Below are 18,410 nucleotides of genomic sequence, written 5' to 3'. Positions count from 1 at the left end.
TCGTATCACGCTGGTGCTTTTGTCTCTAGCAGGTTCGGTACAACGTGTTCGCTCGACACTGCACACACGTCTGGATTGGCAGGAAGGAAGAGCGTCCATGTTTATCAATTTCCATTCATGACCTTCACGACTATATCCATGTCATCAGTGCTCTTGACCTTGTCTATAAAAAGACAAATCTTCCCCTGCAAAAACGTACAAGCACAAATGTACAGAAAGCAACGATGTTTTAGCCTTTAGCCCCTGAAAGTCTATTTCTTCAGGCTCTATGGTTTCTCCATTGTCAGGGAGGGTATTACGTCCTTTTCTAGCTTGATTTCTTCCGACATTAAGAAAGTAGACTGGTTACTCGAAGCGCTAGCTATGTTTTGAACGTCTCCGTTTCTTTGTCACGCCTTTTATTGCCTCCAATAACTGAGCACTTCGCTTATCCCCCACTATATGTGCCTACATGTCGTAATTGTATTATAAAAAGGATAAGGAAGTTACAAATATCCAAGAAGAAGTAACGAACCATAGAGAATAACTGCGATTAAAACCACCACAAAAGCGTGCATTGCCGTTAGCGATAAGCAGAAGAACGTGGTGATGGTGAACTCTTTATTTCGCCCAATAAGGGGCCATTCCGAGGACCAGTTGGGTTGGCTTAGAGGAGGTCGGCGGGGATCCCTTGGGATGCCGCGGCCTCCACGGCGCGTTGGAAGAGCCGGCGTTGGTCCGCTGGCTCGGAACCACGTAGGAGGGACTCCCACGACCCTCAGGTGTTTGCGTTGTCTGGGTTGTAATGCGTACATGTCCACGTCATGTGTATGAAAGTGGCCGGAGCTGAGCAGTCTTTGCACCTAGGCGCTATCTGTTGCAGAAAGATTATCTTTTGCCAGAGGTGGGGCGGGAACCTGCCTGTTTGTAGTTGGCGCAAAGAACGGCCTCGCATCTTGTTAGATCGCGTTGTGCGTGAAGATATATGAATCTTCCGAGTCGGTAGTACTGGAGGATGTCCGTGCAAGTGGTGCGTAGAAAATCGTACGAGATTGCGGTGTCAGGGGGAGCGGGGCGGTGGGTCCTACACTCGGCTCGGCAGCTAAGACCTCGGGCAAATGTATTCACTTGGGCGTTTCCGCTGAGCGACTCGTGGGCTGAAACCCAGAAGAGCAAGTGCGGGGTGGAAGAGGCGGGAGTACAAAATAGAATGTGTGATCCCTGGCGAGAGATATGGCCGACATCGTAATTACGGATCGCCTGTAGAGAATCACTGATGACGACTATGGTATTAGGATCAGTTAGCGTCATTGCAATGGCAACCTCCTCTCCTGCGGGGACTGTTTCTACGTTGCGAATGCTGCAGGCTGTGTACCAGCGACGGTGCTAGGCGAGGGCTACCGCCACCATCGCTGGCTTCGAGGGATGGTAAGAGGCGTCCGTATATGGGACATTCGGACGTCCGCTGAAGCGTTTCTCGAATTGACGTGCACGGTTGCCCCATCTCTCGGCGTTGTGTTCCGGATGCATCCGTTTAGGAATGGGAGGGATGCTCAGATTTTGACGATATTCCGGTGTAATGTCAATATAATTGGAGGCCGCCCTCGCTGGTTAGATTCCAACTTGCTGCAGTACCGCTAGGCCAGCGTGTGTGATTGAAAGCCTCTCGTATTGGGCGGTGAGGGTAGCTTCGATCACTTTGCACACAGTGTGGGAGATTCCGAGAGCCATAAGCTTGTGAGTAGCTGTGGACATGGGAAGACCCAGGACCGTCTTATATGTTTACGAAGTGACGCCTGTAGCCGTTCGCTTCCGGAGCGGTTGAGGCGTAGGTAAAGTACAGAGTAGGTGATGCAGGAGCAGATGAAGGCTTGAACGAGGCGCAAGAGGTTGGACTCTCGCATACCTCGGTGCTTGTTGGATACTCGCTTGAGTAGGCGTCCGATCTGTACCACCGACTGGTCGATGAGCTGAAGCGATACATTGTTGCTGCCTTTTGCCTGTAGGTGTAGGCCCAGAATCCTGATGTGATCTGTACCAGGCATGGGGTTGCCTTTCACCTAGAGGTTGACCTCGGGAAGTACCTTTGGTGGGCGTCTTCCTGGGGACGGGATGATGATACACTCTGACTTAGTCGCCGAGCACCTGAGGCCAACAGTATCGAGACAGTCTCCGACCGGATCGATGGCAGTCTGTAGAGTCTCTTCGATCTGGCCGTCACTGCCGTGTGCGATCCAAAGAGTGAAATCGTCAGCATAAAGGCTGTGGTGTAGGTGGGGATCTCAGCCAGAAGCTTGCGTAGGCCTACCAGTGTAACGTTGAAAAGCAGACGATTGTTGAGCGAAAGCTGAAGGTGAGACGCGCGAGCTTGAAGGAAAAGAGCACGCAAGTCCTGAGCAAAACGCATTACGAAAGAGCGGTCGAGAAATTCAAACTTGGATATCGCGCAAACCACGACACCATCTCCACAACTTCAAGGCACGCGACAATATGGTTACTTTTCTTGCGGACTTCGAAAAGGTTTGCCAAGAAGAAAATATCAACTGGGACATGGTGGTTGGTCCTGTTGCTCCCTTGCAACTTCGCGTGTGATTTGGAACCCCTGCTTGATGAGAAGAATGGCGACTACGATGAGGCAAATATGGCTCTGCTGAGGCATTTTGATGCTGTAAGTCAGGCCGACTGCGAAGGCCGAGATGATAGTGACAAGGCCACGTCTGTCGAGAAGAGACCGCAGGAATAGCCGGCTAGCTCAGATGGCGTCGGATGCAGTCTGTCAGAGGTACAGACATCTAACGACGACCACGAGCGACGAGACGGCGGCGTACTGGGAGTACGACTGTTGAGACCGCATGCTTTGCCAACTGCGCCGAGGGCGAACGACGAAGGCGCAACCCGAGAAAGTCGGACTCAGGGGATGATACGAGCCGGGTCAAGCACGCCAACCGCCAAGACGCTAGAAAAAATCCGAGTGGGCTAAAGTGGAAGCTTAGGCGTTTGTCCAAATCTAAAATGGGCGTGACGCGTGTTTGGAAAGAAAGATTTCACAGAAATTCAGACGCCGCAAATGGAGCCTGTTTTCAGTGATGGCAATGCATCGCAGGCAGCGAAACGTAGCGCAGTGTCGGTTGTGCTCGAAAGTCTCCTTCAATGGCCGCTCCCTTCCTGGGGGAAAGAAAGGCCTAGTGGACAAAGGGGCAGCGTACAAGCGGGCCCGTGAATGTGCCGCTGTCCCAGTATTTGGAGGCCGCGGGTCGAAAGTCGCAGGTGCTTCGGGCAGATCAGTTTTGTTCTGGTGTCGCGATTGGACAACGCGCAAATTCGAGAATGGGCGACCCGCTCGAGCCCGTCTAAAAGGTCGTGTTTGTGAAAAGCAAGCGATTAAGAACACGGCACTTTGAACGCCCACCCTGTTATTTGTAATCTTAATATTAATTTTTTTTTAATCGTCTTTGCGATAAAGTTGGGTCGCGTGCTGAGCGTATGAAAGGGTTGAGGTGTCAAGAAGAGCGCACTCTTTTATGCTCTCGTCCTTTCTGTTGGCGAGGCAGACATTCTTTTATTTGTTGATCTTTTTTTTTTTTTTTTTTTTTTTGCTGAGACCTGATTGCTGAACGCTCGAGTGGAGAATGCGTCAGTGTTTCGGTTTGTTTCTTGTATTTACGTATATGTATGAAGGCTAGGAAGAGCCTAAATGCTTAATTAATATTGTGACTTGTTTCTGTATCGTACGCTTTAGTTGTAAGTGTCATTGTAGAATCTTGATTCTTCTTTGTTTTTACGTCGTTCGCGTGAGCTGGAGTACTTGTTTCTTTGTTTGGTAGTACTGCCTCTGGCCTTTAAAAATGTGGTACTCGTTTTGGCGAGTGCATTTTGATGGGGCTAAGCCGAGGGCTATTTCGGTTGGCGGTTACAGGGGCCGACTGTCCTTCGGTACTTTTGCGAAGTGGCGCCCAGGCGCCCAGGTTAGTAGCGCTTAGGCTTTGTGCCATGACTTTCGGTGGCAAAACTGAGTCATCTTCGGCAACCTTAGCATTTACCAACCTGCCCGCATTAAAATCTGGAATCGATTACGAAACAATTCTGACTTGATTAACCCTGTCGCGCGTTGACAATTGAGGAAAGGTCCGTATCTTGAATTTTTTCTCGGATACGTGTCGTGTTGTTCGGAAACATTGTTATTATTATTATTAATAACTTCATCTTTCTCTTCAGCCTATTTTCATGTCCACTGCAGGACGAAGCCCTCCCCCAGCGATCTCCAATTACCCGTTTTGCGCTACCTGGTTCCAACTTGCACCTGCAAATTTCCTGATTTCATCCCCCCACGCAATTTCCTGCCGTCCTCGACTGCGCTTCCCTTCCTTTCCTAGGCAGCAACTCTGTAACTCTAATAGGGCACCGGTTATCTGCCCTACGTATTGCATGGCCTGCCAAGCTTCTTTCTTTTTTCTCTTAATGCCAACTAGAATATCGGCTATCACCGTTTGCTCTCTGATCCACACCGCTCTATTCCCGTCTCTTAACAAGCTGGGCAGTAATCGGAAACAAAATATAACAGCTAAAGTAAGACGAAAACGTGAAGTGAGCAGAATAAATACTAAAGATGTACTGTTACACAGTGGCGATACTAAATTCAGATTGAGGGATCGGTAAACATGAGTGGTTTCACAGAAATGTTTTGAAGAGGTTTAAGTACATTAGGTACTGGCATCTGTATTTCTTTTCTTTCCGCTGTGACTCATACCTCCTATTGAAGACTGGTGAAGTATCAAATGCATAAAGCGAAATAATGACCTAAATTAAATTTTATTTGTGTAATTTTAGCTTTGATAAGAAATAAATGCTACAGAAGACTGGGTTACATGTAAGAAATATGACGCAAAAATGAATTCGATAGCATGAACTTCATTTTTTGAAAAGAACGAAGCGAGAGAGAGAGAGACAAACGACAGTTTACTTCTGAACAGTTCATAAAGAGAAAAAGATCTCTCTCCACTCTCAGGTGGACGGCTTCCTCACCACAGGAATCCTAGGGCTCTCGCTGCCACCGTTCCACCAGCTTTCGCTGGTCATCGATTCCTGGGCAAGACAGCATGGCATCATACAGTACTTCGTGCTCTTCTGTCTTTTCTTCGGCTGCTTTTTCATCTTCCGTCTTCGGTTCTTGCGGGTGTCCCGAGGGCCCCCAACACTTCATTAACGTGTGGTGCAGGATGCCCGGGACTCCACAAAACTTGCAGACGTACGGGAATTGCGTTGGCGATATCCTATGCAATAGTATACCGTTAATATAAGGGTTCGTTTGAAGTTTTCTTAAAATAAATGTGTCTTCTCTGTTGAGTTTCAGGTGACGCAGCGGGTAGATATTTTGTTAGTCTATGCCGCTGTGGTACACTCGCAAATTTTTGGGAGATGTCTTTCAGCCGCGTCGCCTTTCTCTTCTCCTCTGGCAGGAAAACCTGGAATGCTTGCTCCCGCCAGGTACTCATGTTCCTGGGTCCAGACGACGTAGATCTCTAGATCTCTTCCTCTTCAGCTAAAAAGACAGAAGAGAGAAACAGAAGGGACTTTTATTCTGATCAAGTGCACTGTGCTCCCTAGGTGGGCGACCTCGATACTCCAGGTAGCCGGGGGCCATGACCATCTCCCATGCCGAATCGATCAGGCTGCACTGTTTCTTCCGGTCCGGGTCTGTTAGCTTGGCCTCCCACGGCTCCTCAGTTAGTGTTTGGATGTCTACTGTGCCATGTTTTCATACACATCCCCATACCATATGACGTAGGCTGTCTGGGACATCACAGTACTTGCAGATGTATGAGTGCTCAGCTGGTAAAATTAGGTGCAATAAGATACCGCGGACGTAGGTATTGGTTTGCAATTTCCTGAGGGTTGCTGCTTCTTGCCTAGGTAGACTGGTTTGAGGTGGCGGGTAAGTTTTCCTGTCTAGCCTGTAGTGTTGCAAAATATCGGTGTATTTTTTCCGGACTTCATGCTTTCTCCTCAACGCGTCCTGTGAGAAAGCCTGGTGAACGTGAGCTCGGGCAGAGGCATGGGCTGCTGCATTCCCCAGCAGAGACTCGTGGCCCAGAGTCCAAACGATGTATATATTTGGTAGGTGCGTCTTTGCCGTGGTTATGAGGACTTGTAGGGCTTGTCTGGAGATTCTCCTTTTCTGAAAAGTTCGCCAAGCCGCTTGCGAATCAGAGAGTATTATTGCTCCCTCCGCACAGGTTGAGATGGCCAGGGCTATTACTGTTTCGTCTGCCGTATCTATTTCTCTTGTTAAGATGCTAGCTGTCATTCTCTCTTCACCCTTGCTGTCAACAACGCTGATAGTATGCGCTGGAGTTTCCAAATATTTCGCTGCATCGGTATATCGTGTGTCCGGATTTCGGCTGTAGGTTTTTCGGAGAGTCTCCGTTCTGGCTTTTCTTCTCCCTTCATGGTGGGTTGGATGCATATTTCTCGGAATGGGGGCTACAGAGACGTACTCTCGAATTGTCTCTGGGATTATCCTTTTATCGTCGCACCATTGCATACCTTCAGTATATCCTAATCTTCTGAATTTTGCCCTACCTGTTTCAGTGAGTTTGAGAGGTTCAAGTTCGTTGACTTTGTGTGCTTCGACTAACCCCTCCCAGGTGTTGTGAAGACCTAAGTGGAGTAGTGGTTCTGTGGAGGTGTGTTTGGAGATTCTTATGGCAGAAAATAAATTGTTTTCGTTGCTCCGTCACTCCTCACATAAGTGCAACCGACTACGGGTTAAAGGCTATCAATGCGGCTATGTTCGTAAAAAGATTCTGAGGGTTCCTAAATAAGAATTATGCAAAATTTAAAACTCAAAAACATCATGTGTGCGAACTCTAAGCGCGCGACTAGCTGGAGCGCATTATATTATAATATATATATCAGGGGCGTAGCCAGGGGGGTGGAGGGGGGGGCTTATGGGGCTTCAGCCCCAACCCCCGAAATGTTTTCGTGCTGTCATGCACCGCTGACCAAAAGAACCCTCGGCGCGCGAAATCATGCTGGATTTTGTCTAGAATGTCCTTTTTATGCTCGAAAAAACAATTCAGCGCGAACATTGCGAAATCGGGCTGAATTTCACGGCAACGCCCTTGCACCGGGAGTCATATGAAGCAAGAAAGCCCATCCGAGCACAAAATTTCAAGGGTGTTTTCATGGCGAGCGGTCTCATCGCGGCATCTTGTGGAGGCCAAGGAATCTACGGAGCGCATGGATTTCAATTCCGAAATTTTATGGGTGTAAAGTTCCCATAAACGTTTGATGCGAAAGGTGCATCGACATTTCCAAAGTCGTACATCGCACCATACAACGAGACATGCCAAAACAACACACTATCAGACAAGTTCACAAAGCACGCAGCCAGGTCCGACGAGACGAAGCGTTGTGGTGGTTCATTTGTGCCGTCATGCCACAGAAAAGAATAGCAACATTCATTTCAGCAGTGCCAAAGCATCCAGGTCAAGACACTAAAGCCAGCAAAGGTAACTACGCTTTTATTTATTTTTATACTTTGACTTTTATATGCCAGGGCATATTGAGCCTCATTTCTTTTTCCTCGCTACCCGCGTGCTGCCAGAGCCAGCCAGAGCGCATGCGTTTTTCTCGTGTTGCCCCGAGCACAGAACGGCGCGTTTCTATGCGCGTTCGTTTTTGTCTGGCTGAGTGGACTTTCATCTGGCAGAGTTTCGTACGCTTTCGGCTAGCAGATGAGTAAAAGAAACAATTGTCGCTCGCCGCCAACACTGTGGGGACTCGACGGATTGCAACGCGTTCGATTGAGCGCAACCTCTCCGGAAAGCCTTGTCTCGCTCGTGTATGCCGAGCAGTATGCGTACAAGTACAAGTATGCTCAGTACAAGCGTAAGACAGCTGACATAAGGAAGCATAATATGGATAGAATTGAACAAGCTCTCAGGAACGGAGGAAGCCTAAAATCAGAGAAGAAGAAACTAGGAATTGGCAAGAATCAGATGTATACGTTAAGAGACAAAGCCGGCAATATCATTACTAATATGGATGAGATAGTTCAAGTGGCTGAGGAGTTCTATAGAGATTTATACAGTACGAGTGGAACCCACGATGATAATGGAAGATAGAATAGTCTAGAGGAATTCGAAATCCCACAAGTAACGCCGGAAGAAGTAAGGAAAGCCTTGGGAGCTATGCAAAGGGGGAAGGCAGCTGGGGAGGATCAGGTAACAGCAGATTTGTTGAAGGACGGTGGGCAGATTGTTCTAGAAAAACTGGCCACTCTGTATCCACAATGCCTCATGAACTCGAGCGTACCGGAATCTTGGAAGAACGCTAACATAATCCTAATTCATAAGAAAGGGGACGCCAAAGACTTGAAAAATTATAGATCGATCAGCTTACTGTCCGTTGCCTACAAAGTATTTACTAAGGTAATTGCAAATAGAATCAGGAACACCTTAGACTTCCGTCAACCAAAGGACCAGGCAGGATTCCGTAAAGGCTACTCAACAATAGATCATATTCACACTATCAATAAGGTGATAGAGAAATGTGCGGAATATAACCAACCATTACATATAGCTTTCATTGATTATGAGAAAGCGTTTGATTCAGTCGAAACCTCAGCAGTCATGGACGCATTGCGGAATCAGGGTGTAGACGAGCCATACGTAAAAATACTGAAAGATATCTATAGCGGCTCCACAGCCACTGTAGTCCTCCATAAAGAAAGCAACAAAATCCCTATAAAGAAAGGCGTCAGGCAGGGAGATACGATCTCTCCAATGCTATTCACAGCATGTTTACAGGAGGTATTCAGAGACCTGGATTGGGAAGAATTGGGGATAAGAGTAAATGGAGAATACCTTAGTAACTTGCGCTCCGCTGATGATATTGCCTTGCTTAGTAACTCAGGGGACCAACTGCAATGCATGCTCACTGACCTGGAAAGGCAGAGCAGAAGGGTGGGACTAAAAATTAATTTGCAGAAAACTAAAGTAATGTTTAACAGTCTCGGAAGGGAACAGCAGTTTACGATAGGTAGTGATGCACTGGAAGTGGTAAGGGAATACATCTACTTAGGACAGGTAGTGACTGCTGATCCGGATCATGAGAGTGAAATAATCAGAAGAATAAGAATGAGCTGGGGTGCGTTTGGCAGGCATTCGCAGTTCATGAACAGCAGGTTGCCATTATCCCTCAAGAGAAAAGTATATAACAGCTGTGTGTTACCAGTACTCACGCACGGGGCAGAAACCTGGAGGCTTACGAAAAGGGTTCTACTTAAATTGAGGACGACGCAACGAGCTATGGAAAGAAGAATGATAGGTGTAACATTAAGGGATAAGAAAAGAGCAGATTGGGTGAGGGAACAAACGCGCGTTAATGACATCTTAGTTGAAATCAAGAAAAAGAAATGGGCATGGGCAGGACATGTAATGAGGAGGGAAGATAACCGATGGTCATTAAGGGTTACGGACTGGATTCCGAGGGAAGGGAAACGTAGCAGGGGGCGACAGAAATTTAGGTGGGTAGATGAGATTAGGAAGTTTGGAGGGTCAACATGGCCACAATTAGTACATGACCGGGGCAGTTGGAGAAGTATGGGAGAGGCCTTTGCCCTGCAGTGGGCGTAACCAGGCTGCTGCTGATGATGATGATGATGCGTACGGTTCTTTGTGGGCCAAGCATCTCACGTTTTCTTCAAAATTCCTTCAGTACCCACATTAGGTACCAAAAGTAGGCATTCTATAGTGGCCGACATGCTTTCCTTAGCATTTTCTTTTTTCGTTTTGGTGCCCCACCCCGCAAAAGAAAAGCGGTATAGTTGCGGCGCAGCGAATTGGCGCATGGTGAAAGTTCGATCTTGTTACTTCTTCTTTTGTGGAAAGTAATGGGCCACGGGATGCTTCAGTTGCCGGATACTCTTACTATATTATTGCGCTAGCAATTATATGGACACTCCAGGCGCATTCATGCCGTCGCTGTCGCCCTCATGTTCCGTATGAAGTCCAAGGGCGATAACATCGTGACCGCACGCCGCATGCTGTATTTGCGGATGAAAGCGCAGGGGAGGAGGGTGGAGGGGGAGGTAGTAGGATGGTTGAGCCGATGATGGTGGCTCAGTATTCTGTGCGCAAGAGAGAAAAGCGGAGAGGAAGTGCACCGCCTTCCGTCGCGCGCGATACACCATGAGGGAGTAGAGGGGGAGAGGGGGGAGAGGGGCTGGGGCTTAGGTTTCTGTGATCTGTGAATCTGTGATTGCGCAACATACTTATTTGCCTTGTTTGAAGCGTTATATACGGTGACTTTTTCTTAGATACGTTGATTTAATGGAGACCTATACATATATGTCTTTATACGATTTATATAAATCGTCGTATACAATTTATGGAGACTTATAAGTCTTTCATTCCTCAAGCTTGTAATGACTGGAACGCTTTGCCCACCTCCATTGTGTCTATTAGTATTACGGACCCGAGTGACTTTGAAAATGCGCTTGAATATGTTAAGTAATTTTTGCATTGTTTTCTTTTTCTATTTATTTTTACCACTCCCTTCTGTAACGCCCTATGAGCCCTGAAGGTATTCAAATAAATAAATAAATAAATAAATAAATAAATAAATAAATAAATATCTTGTTGCGAGGTTTTGTGTATACGTGCAGCGAAGGAAGGAAATCAACGTTATTCAAGGTCCTGCTGGCCACGAGAGCTTTGGGCTCTCATGAAGTGGGCGTCTCCCACGACGGAACCGGGAGGTTGAGTTTCCTGGCGGCTTCGTGGGCCTGCTGGACGGCCCCAGAGTTGCGGAGAGAGTTCTTCGCTCCGGATTGCTTCTTCAAGCTTGCGCTTGTGCGGGTCGGAGTTTATGTGAGCCTGCGAGCACGGCAAGAGTAAATGATAGACGTTCAGGAATGTATTGCAATTGGTGCAATAAGACTTGTCGTAGAGCTCAGAAATGTAGTGGCGTAGTCTGTTTTGCGGGAGGTATGTGTCTAATACGTGCCACGAACTTGGTTTCCATTGACACTTTTGTGCCCTTTATCAAGCTGTATCTTCGCATTTGTGTATTCCATCGTTCTTCGCATTTCTAATACACGAGGGCGAGTCAAATGAAAGTGAGTCAGCCCACACCAGGCAATAATGGTTCGGTTCATTATTTGCGAGGCATGCGCGTAGCACGCAGGCATCACTCATTTACAAAACTGACACGCAGGTGTGAGGATAAATGTACTTTAATGTTCTGATATACTTGGTTGAACATGGTTGCCTGACATAATGGACCCTCCAAAAGTTGAACAGCGTGATGGCGTGAGGTTTTTGACAGCTGAAGGTATTTCCCCAAAAGAAATTAGTTGCCGTATGGCTGGCGTGTACGTTGAGCAGTGCATTTCATTGGCCACTGTAAAGCGTTGCAACAAACGTTTCAAAGAAGGACGTGAATGTTTCAAAGACGATCCAAGAGCGGGCCAATTATTATTATTACATATGGAAACATGCAAGCACACAAAGGAAACAGGGAGGGAGCAAGCTGACAACTGCCACCGAGAGAGGCACAACTCTTGCCGACTCTTTCGAGAGGAGGGAATGAAAAGGGGACAAGAGGAGAAGATAGGAAACAAATAATTAGGAAAGAAAATATGAAATAAAGAAATTGCAGAGACACGGATAAAAGAAAATAGGAACTCGGAAAAAGATGTGTATAAACTGGAGGCCAAATCAGTTTTCTGCATGAAAGTTAGGAAGGCTCTATGTGCCTGGTCGCGTTAAGCAGCACTCCCTCTCGGAAACAGGCAATCGTGAAGGGCCGTACACTTTAGTCCCATCAGTCCATATCCTTAATTAGCAGTGCACGTTGTGTGGCGAATGCGGGACACTCCAATATAATGCGTTCAAGTGTCTCACAGGAGCCACAGGACATACACCACGCACTGTCCACACGTCCTTGACGATACAAGCGTTCGCGCAACAACAAAGAGCCAACTCTTAATTTACTAACAGTGCTCTAGCACTACGAGGCAAGCCACAACCACGAAAACGGGGAGAAAACGAGCTGTTAACAACACGGCGGTCTGGGTGCAGTTTTAAAAGGTATCGGTGGATTTACACGCAGGCGTTATCAATCGTAGAGAAAATTTCTGGGCAGTCAATCCCGCTGGGAGCACAAGTTGAAGCGGGTCGATCAGCCTCTGCATTTCCAGCAATAGCCACGCGCGAAGGTATCCACTGGGCAGTGAGAGAAACCCCACGAGAAGTGATTTTGTCGGCGGATTCTAGTTATGCTGCGTATAATTTAGCTATTGCCATCCTTTCTCAACAGCCTGCTAAGGGCATCACGGTAGTCTGCAAGGATGACGACCTTCGATGTGCTTATTTCTTCCTGTACGTACTTTAGAGCAACATCAATTTCCGTCAGCTCCGCAGTTGTTGATGAGGATGGATGACGTATTCGAAACACACTTCTTATGTCAGTCGAAGGGCAGAAGAAAGCTACTGCAGCGCCTTCAGTGTCGCTGCTTACCGATGCGTCGGTAAATACTCTAACATGGTCTCCATATTTTTCAAATAAGTGCAGCTGGGCCAACTGGAATAGTACCGAAACAGACTGGTCAGACCTTGCGCATCTCGAGAATTGAAAGATGAATAGGGAAGGGGCATTTCTTGCTGTGTTCCTTCGGAGTTGTCAGTAACGTAGTATTTTCTGAATTGCCAGCAATGGCAACGAACAATGCCGCCATTTACCCCATGCGGAAGAACGGTCACTGAATCAGCTGGTTAATGAGTTCTTGTCCGCCTGATGCTCGGTGCAGACGCTCTACGTGATATAACGTTATCTGCTCTGCTTCCAGCCTCAAAGGCAGCTGGCGTGCTTCAGTGAGTAATGGAACAGAGTGCGCTTCACGGAGGTAAGCCAAGAATGACTCGGAGGGCAACACGATGGTCCCGTTCCAATTGAGACACCAAACTAGGCGGCGCGTTCAACACTTACAAGACATACATCACGCCAGAAAGTACAGATGATTGATATACCTGTACTGCTGTCATCTCGTCACAGTCGTCGCCCCTAGCAGTCAAGGCGGCCACATATCTGAGTAGGGACTGCGATTTCCGCCGCACCGACGTGTCGGCAGGGCGCCATGATATCCGATCATCGATAATTACGTCCAGGTAGCGGTGTTGCTGTACTCAATCTATCGCTATATCTCCGAGGTATAGCCGGCTCGTGATTCGACGAGCGCGTTGTCTAGGATAACACGAAATTGCGGCTGACTTAGCGGGTGGTATCTGCAGACCAACTTCATCCTTGTACTCTGATATGACATTCAGCTCTCTCTGCAAGATTCCACGAAGACGTGAACCGTAGTGCGAAAGTCCGCTGATCCACAGTGCGATGTCACCAGCATAGATTGCTATGCCTATTGGAAAGTCACATTCTTGAGGCAATTGGCTTGGAAGTCCAGCAAGTACGCTGTTGAAGGGAAGCGGTGATAAGGCGCTGCTTTGTGAGACACCACACTTAACAAAGCGAGATTCACTTGTTGCTCCTCCAAGCACGTTCATTTTGCGCTCCGATAGAAAACGGCCCACAAAACGAAGCAAACGACTCGGAATTCCCGCAGTCATAAGTGCTAAAATAATCGCCCTAAGTGGTACCGAATCAAATGATTGCTGTATATATATATATATGTATATATGCAGAGTGCTTGTTTTCTCGAGCAGATTCAAGCGATGACCAAAGCCATCATGCAATCACCCCCAACACAATTGGAAAGGTTGATGAGCTGATTAGACAAGAACGGAGGATAAGCATCGATGAACTGGCAGAACGTGTGAACATCAGTCATGGTTTACTTCACACCATAATTCATGACCATCTCGGTTATCGGCTCTTGCGCGCGCAATGGATGCCCAAGATTTTGAACAATCGCGAGAAGACGGAGAGGTTCCACGCTGCTTTGACTAATTTGGTCCGGTGTCACAATGAAGGTGACGACTTCTTGTCCGCAATTGTGACCGGGGACGAATCATGGTGCTACTACTACGAGCCTGAAACACGACGGCAAAGTTTAAAGTGGACACATTCGAATTCACCACCCCCAAAGAAAGCAAAGGCGGTCATTTCCACCGGCAAGGTGTTTAAATGTTTTTCTATCTTCAGAGGTGATTACTGGTCGAATTTGCTAAACCTGGAGAGACTAGCAATTGTTTCCGACATGTGAAACGCCGGATAGGCTGCATGTCACAATCAAGAACAAACTCCATGGATAATTGACAAATGGGGTCATACTCTTCCACGAAAATACCCGTCCCCACGTCGCAGATGTGGTTAACACAAAACTAGCAAGGTTCAAGTGGGACATGCTGCAACATACGCCACACAGCCCAGACCTGTCGCCTTGTGGATTCCACATTTTGAAGCAATTAAAAAATAAACAGCTCAAAAGAACCAAATTCGTGTCGGGCGATGACGTGAAAGAGTCAATTACAGATTTTCGAAGCAGTGGGACAAATGTCTAAATGCTCATGGAGACTACCTTTAAATAAAGGACCGCGTTTGTAATATATTCGCATTGGCTCACTTTCATTTGACTTCCCCTCGTATATATTGCAGAACTCCTGCTTTTCATATGTGCTCCCTGTTGCGACTATAATTCCGTTGCAATTACTCACAATACACTACCGGTGACTCCTGCTCTTGCGCAATACATTGGAACAAAGAACAGCGTCATTGAGGTTTTTCCGTGGCCGTTGCATACGTACAAAAATGTAAACAACGTTCTTGAATGACGAGGTTTCATTGAAATATTTGTCCTCAACTTATTCATTTGATGGTCTTTACATTTTTCATATCAGCAGCATGCTCTGCTTTGCTTGTTTCGAACTGATATAGTTCTAAAGTTTGTGTGATATTTTCTTTACTTATTAAATGGACGAATACATGGAACTATTGATATCAGTGATTTCGGGTACAATTTTTGAACATACGAGTATATTCTTTTATTAATAAATACATGTTTTACTTGTCTTGACAGTGAGTAGTGTTCAAGAATTCGTTTGCACCATCTTTGGCAACCACAATGCAGTTATTATTCATGTATTTGATCCCTCGACAAATTCTATAAGGAGAAGGCCGAGCTGCAACGTGAACCCCTCCCGAACGAAATTTATGGCTGCGCCATTGATATATATATTTCATTGTCATGGTATGCGCTATTGTTTGGTTTTGTCATTGGAATTTCTTGATTACGGATGGAGAAAGAATGTCATGGCAAATTCTGTTTGAAAGCAATAAAAGATTTCAGCGTCGTTTGTGCCTTTCTGCTGATGGATCGGGTAATTGGTGCGTTTGCAATTTGAGTAAGCTTACTTTGTGAAGTGATAGTTTCATCCTTAGCTCACAAAGAAAACCTGAAAAAAAGAATCAATCATTTGCACGCACTATTTGCGTTACAACCAAGGAAGCACAAAAGCTAACTTCTAATTTCGAGAACCATTGGCTTCCTTTCTCACCCTGTCTACAATGTTGACAAAAAATAAAAGACATGGCGGACCTCACGTACGACGTGCGTCAGTCGCTTCGTATGCATAAAGATTGCGCGAGGCGAAACAGTGCGTTTGTGGCACGAACAGCGCACGCTCAAATCTCTCGTGTGCTTCTTTCCTGACCTTCTATGACAAGGACATGATGCCGAACTTGGATCTGCCGGAAATGCCGTTACAGGTTCAGTGGACAATAAATTTACTGGTCTTTAAAAGATTCTATGCGAGCCACGTACTCCATCGAATATGGAGCCGCCTTCCCAGTAGCAACGAAAGGCACGTATTCTTTACATCAAAGGCGATCGCGCACATGAGAAGCGTCTTTGATCTAGTCGCGCTAGAAATGTCTCTCGAATTCGGAATGCATCCCTGCGTATCTGACGGCCGCCGTTGGGCACGCCTTATGAACCGGAAACAGAACAAAAAAGCGCTTTTCGTATCCGCGCTATCGTTTATGCTTGCTTACATCCTATTTTCATTCCCTTACGCTTCATCAATCTTCCTCTCCTACACCGAGCGCTCATCCTTTGTTTTTTTTTTTCGTTTTTTTTTTTTTGCCGTTTCAAATCCCGTCATATTTTCTAGTGCATAGAGGTTTTTAGTTTTGTTTGGAAGATCCAAACGCTTCCTATACGTTACCATCTTCGCTTGGTTCCCTTCACCGAGTGTTCGGGGGCTTGTCCTTTATATTACCGTATGTCGCATGGACTTACTTCTTCGGTTGCAATATTAAGCATCAGATGCGGTGTAACGCTTTGATCCACATTGTGCATATTCGGAAGATCAGTGTTAGTAATAATAAAAAACGGAACGTCGGTGTGTTTCCAGGATGGTACCACTGGGTTGAAGAGATCTTCGTCATGCAGGCCTGCAGACCAGTTCCTACATTTTCCACCAAACAGAAGTTCGAAGCCATTGGCCACGTCAGGTTTACAGTAAAACCATGAAGGCCAACTTAACTAATACCGATATTTCTTACATAACAGCTAACGAATTCGGCAGGCAATATACAGGCAGGTATGGAAAAACGGAAAGAGACCAGAGAACGGCGATGCTGTCACGCATGTTCTTCAGCACCCAGTCATGCGTGCGCTTCATCCTGTATTGCTGCTGTGCTTTAGCTGCGCAATAAACCGTGTAATCGCTCAGAAACAAGCGACTTTTCACGCGAGAAGTTTCTAATCTGTATGTGCAAGCGCTTCACTCATTCCGATAAAGACCTGCTTCATACGCCACACGTGTACTGCAAGAAAGCTGCTCTCTAATTCATGTCAGCGTAGCTTAAGCTAGTGTTTCACATATATCACACGCATAGGCCATTATATTGAATTTGATTACATCTTGCACAACTTATGTTGCATTGATGCGTTCAGGTAGCATGTGGGGGTTTATTAACCAATTGCCTTCACCCAAAACATCACGTACACGTGACGCATGCGACAAGAAAAAGGATGTTCCACAACCGCCGTCAAGGCCGTGAAGTTTAGTAGATAGACGTGAATACCCCAGAAAGTGGACAGGAAAACGGCGCCGCGGAAGCTCGCTTGGTAACAGCATCGCACGCGTAATGCGAAGACATGGGTTCGTGCCCCATCTGCGGCCAGTTTTTTTTTTTTTTCGTCTTCATTAGCGTAGTATTTCTTTAACTCAGTTAATAAGTACGTGTAATTTTCCCTTGCTGTCCTTGGCTTCTTCGTTGGCTTCTTAGAATATGTGTCGCTGCATGTGCTTTACAAAAACTGATTATCGAATGGGCTGAAGCACATAAACATTCGAACCATCTAACCTGGAAGTCGCGGGAGGTAAAGGGGTGCTGAAAGGCATTTTTCACAAATATTTTATCAAAAAAGGCAATGATTCCCAAAATGTAATTGCAGAGGCAGACAGATGAAAAACATACAAGGAACGAAAAGGGATAAAGTTAGTAAAGTGCCTCACTCCATTTTTCGATAGGTAGACCTATGTTCACGGGAGGCGGCTATCTCATCTTTGACGTTAGTTAGAGAAGAAGTTAGCGAAATCCGTCACGTGATCTCGCTGGTGGTGACAGAAATCTGCAAAAGAGAATCATAAGAAAGCTCCAACCTATGGCAGTGCATCAAAACGGTTTTGGAACATGCGGGGATTCCACGTTAGGTCACTTGTAAGAGCAATGTCTAAATACTTAGATTTTGCTACTCGCGCAATGGTTATATTGTTCAAGCAATACTGTACCACAGACGGACTGCGCTTGCGTACGAAAGATATATGTTGACATTCGGTCCTGTTTAATTTCTTGTGCCATTGAGTGTAGCAAATAGAAATTGTGTGTAGATCAGCTTGCAATGCATCGGCTTGGCCATAAATTTCCCTGTAAAGGACAATGTTCTCGGCACGTATCTAGAACTTAAGCCAGACCCAATGTCATTATTATATATGAGGAAAAGGAGAAGCGCCCAGACAGCTCTTTGGTTGAATGAGTTCAATTCATTATAATTTTTCGAGTCCTACCAATATTGTCACAGTGCAACCAGAAAAGAATGTTGTTAGGAAGACCGAGGGAGGATAGCTTGTCTAATTAAAGACTGTAACAGCCTTTATCAAGGGCCCTCTGAACACCGAGCAGCTGGCAATGTTTGCTTGTCCTTATCAAAAGAGAGGAGGAAATCGTAAGAAAATTGAATCAGTTTGGTAACGCAAGAGCAACCGGATCTCTAACCATTCTGATAGTGATACGAAAAAGTTGTCTTGAAAATGGTCAAATATATTGCGTACAAAATATCCTATAACGCTTTGGAGCACACACTGGTCAATGAAATAGGTCGATAATTAGATACTGCTGCTCGGCTTCCTGTCTTATGAATGGGTACTACGCTGCCCATTTTCCAATCCACCAGTAACTCGGAA

At 46.3% G+C, this 18,410-nt stretch overlaps 1 pseudogene; it reads right to left on the bottom strand.

Annotated features, from left to right (window-relative positions):
- Positions 1-646: 646 nt before the first annotated feature.
- On the bottom strand, positions 647-2,386 carry LOC126542766 (uncharacterized; annotated as a pseudogene).
- Positions 2,387-18,410: the final 16,024 nt, after the last annotated feature.

Source organism: Dermacentor andersoni, chromosome 2 (genome assembly GCF_023375885.2).
Source record: "Dermacentor andersoni chromosome 2, qqDerAnde1_hic_scaffold, whole genome shotgun sequence".
In the NCBI taxonomy this organism is placed as follows: domain Eukaryota; kingdom Metazoa; phylum Arthropoda; class Arachnida; order Ixodida; family Ixodidae; genus Dermacentor; species Dermacentor andersoni.
The sequence above is the reverse complement of the archived record's forward strand: the minus strand, read 5'-3'. Positions and strand labels throughout refer to the sequence as shown.